General features: G+C 38.2%; 1 pseudogene; it reads left to right on the forward strand.

Moving 5' to 3' along the window:
• Positions 1-1,986: 1,986 nt before the first annotated feature.
• On the forward strand, positions 1,987-2,116 carry LOC116889563 (annotated as a pseudogene).
• Positions 2,117-3,374: the final 1,258 nt, after the last annotated feature.

Genomic DNA, 3,374 nt, shown 5'->3' on the forward strand with positions numbered 1-3,374 from the left:
GACAATAGGAAGTTACGAGAGGAAATGAGCAGGAAGGAAGATATAGAATTATGTAGTACTCCCAGTGAAAGATCATGGTAGTTTAGATCAGAATGGGTAGTAGGGATGGCATATTAGAGTCTTTATTGCTGTAATGAAACAACATGACCAAAAGCAATTTGGGGAGAAAGGGACTTATTTGTCTTAACTTTTTCTGGTAACAGTCCATTTCTGAGGGAACTCATGGCAGGAATTCAAGCAGGAAAATGGAGGCATGAAGTGAAACAGAAGGAGCTCTGCCCCCTGGTTTGTTCCTCATGGCTGTTTAGCCTGCTTTCAACATTTATAAGTCTGGACCACCATCCAGTGTTGGCACCACTCTGGTGGGCTGGCCCTTCCATATGAATCACTAATCAAGAAGATGCCCACAGGCTTGCCTATCCGCCCATCTTGTCGGAGCAGTTTTTCATTTGTGGTTCTTTCTCCTCACATCAGTCTGCCTGTGTCAAGTTGACAGAAACTAACCATGACAGAAGGTGAAGAGAAATATCTGAGTCTTAATTTATCCTTTAGGTCATTCCAACAAGACTTCTCGAGGTAACAGATGTGGGAAATGAAAGAAAATGAGTCATTAGTACTTTGGTTTGAATATATGGAAGTATCTGAAAGTGACCTTTAGTTGATGTAAGAAACAATAAAGGAGAAACAGATATTTTTAAATATCAAGGCTTCAAATCATGATGTTAATTTGAGTGTGCTGGTTAGTTTTTGCAAACTTGATACAACTAAACTTGATACCAGGGAAGAGGGAACCTAGATTGAGAAATTGTCTCTATCAGATTGGGCGGGTGCACAGATCTGTGGGTCGTTTCTTAATTGTTCATTGATATGGGAGCAGTCAGCCTATCGTGGGCAGTGCCATGCTTGGGCAGCGGATCCTGGGTTGAATGGGAACAGCAGTTGAGAACGCCAGAATCCATGGTTTCTGCTTCAATGCTCACCTCTAGGTTCTTGCCTTGAGCTATTGCCCTAACTTGTCAGTGATGTAAAATGAAGTAAATCCTGGTCTAAATTGCTTTTCAACAGTATTTCATCATAACAGAAAAGCTAACTAGAAAAAGAAGCATATTAAGTATCCAAATGAAAATGTAAAATTGACATACAAATGTGTCAGTCTTGAGATATGATTTGGGGAGGAGTAACTAAAACATAAACATTATCTAAAACCATTAGAGTAGATGTGATCCAAAAAGGAAACACAGATGAAGATCGGAAAGCTAGAGACTAAGTCCTAGAGATTTCCAACATTGAAGAGAATAAAAGTAAGCAGAAAACAGCAAAGAAGAAACAATCAGAAAATTAGGAGGAACACTAATGGAGTATCATGTCCTGGCAGGCAATGAGGAGTTGTAATTAAGAGAAGTGGTCACTTTTGTTAAGTACTACCAAGAGTTCTCTTCAAAGCTGAAGTAGTATCTTCAGTGGTCTTAAAGTTCTTACAGCAAATCATTTCCACTCAAAGAAGGCTTCATCAGAAATAGTAAGTACATAAATAGATATCTTTACCAAATGGTTTTTATTTGTTTGTTTTTTTCTTTTTCTTTTTTTTTAGATTTTGAGACAGTGTTTCATGATGTTGACTTGACTGGCATAAAATTTACTATGTAGACCAGGTTGGATTCAGATTCATAGCAATCCTCTTGCTTCTGTGGACCACATGCCAAGATATACACCTGTCTCTCCAAACGGTAAATCCAAACATAGAAAAGAAATATACAATGTTTCTGGAATAGTAAAATTTGTTTTTTTATTAATTTTTTAGTTTAATGTATTTTAATAATAAACTTACAGGAACAACACAGAAGATAGGCAACATTAAAAACATGCACATGCTTATAGGACAACTCAGAGAAGTATAGTAGTGGATGGAATCTACTGCTGGATGAAAATGCTACAAACACCATTTGTTTAACATCAATAAGAAATTTACTTATTAAAAAAATCCAAAACTTTGTGCAGTAGCAGTATGGTAGCCAATGAGGTTTATCTGAGGTGCGATTATTGCTAATTGAAAACTTTTCCCTAAAAAAATTTGAACGACTGAACTGTGAAAAAAATTAAAGATAATTAAAAAATTACAAATGCTGGCTGGCATTGTCCAGAAAATTTTAATAGGCTAATTTATAATTGTTATAAAGTTGAACTGTTGAAATATGTTCACTGAAACATTTTGATTCCATTAATGCCCTACATCTTGCATTTACATAAAAATTCACACACAAATGAACGTGGAGAAACTACCAATACCTGATTCTGTCCCCTGTGTTTCCACTCGCAATCATAGACTTAGGTACCCTTGTCCCCATGGAAAAAATATCTAACATTCAGAACTACTGATAACGGGAAGAAAAGGAAAAAAATTTGGGGGGAATGAAATGTTTCCCCTCATAGTAGACTTTTAAGCACATTATCTGCGTATGCAGCGTGCTAACTAGATATATCTTTTGGCATAGTTGTTAAATGTTCGGCGTGGATAGCACACATGGTATCTTCAAAAAGGTCAACCAGATAGGCTTCACTTACCTTCTACAAAGCGCCAATAGCTGCACTCTTGAAGCACAGATGTGTTTTAAAGTCCTGAGCCAATTCTCACACCAGATGCTGAAAGGGGAGCTTGCAAATTAGAAGTTCAGTGGACTTCTAATAGCATCTGATTTCACCAAGTGCCACAGTACCAGGCCTGTAACGATGAAGTTCCTCCATTCCTCCAGTAGAGGGCGCACTCATGCGTGGTGCTTTTGTTTCCTGGGTGCTTTACCACCGGTGGATTTGCTGGCAGTCTGCATTGTCTGAGTCATGGTATGGGCGCCTCCTTACTTACCCCCCCCCTCCTTCGGCTGGAGCGTGACAAGCAAGAGGTAGAGCTGGTGTTAGCGGCGGACACGGTGAGCTACGAACACCTGTTTTTAGTTAATTAATTTTAAATGTTATTTTATTTTCGGGACAGGGTCACACTATGAAGCCCTGGCTGGCCTGGAACTCATTATGTAGAAAAGGCTGGCCTGGAACTCATAGAAATACATCTGCTGAGATTAAAGGCATGTGCCACTATGTCTGGCTTCCTGAAAAGTAAAATCTGAAGTAAACTAATAGGAAATTAAAAAAATTAATCTTTTATTTGGCAATTATACAAGAAAATGACATCAGAGTTTAACGACTCCAAAGACATGAACTCCTCAAATGCCCTAAAGTAAAAGGTGGTAAATTTGAAGTACAAGGAGACAAAGATACTTGCAAATGGTCACACAGCAAAGCTTAGATTAGAACCCTGATCTTTCAGTGCAGTGCTCTATTAGACCAGGAATTTGAAATTAGAGACCTGGAAGTGTATTCTG

Source organism: Rattus rattus, chromosome X (genome assembly GCF_011064425.1).
Source record: "Rattus rattus isolate New Zealand chromosome X, Rrattus_CSIRO_v1, whole genome shotgun sequence".
Taxonomy (NCBI): Eukaryota; Metazoa; Chordata; class Mammalia; order Rodentia; family Muridae; genus Rattus; species Rattus rattus.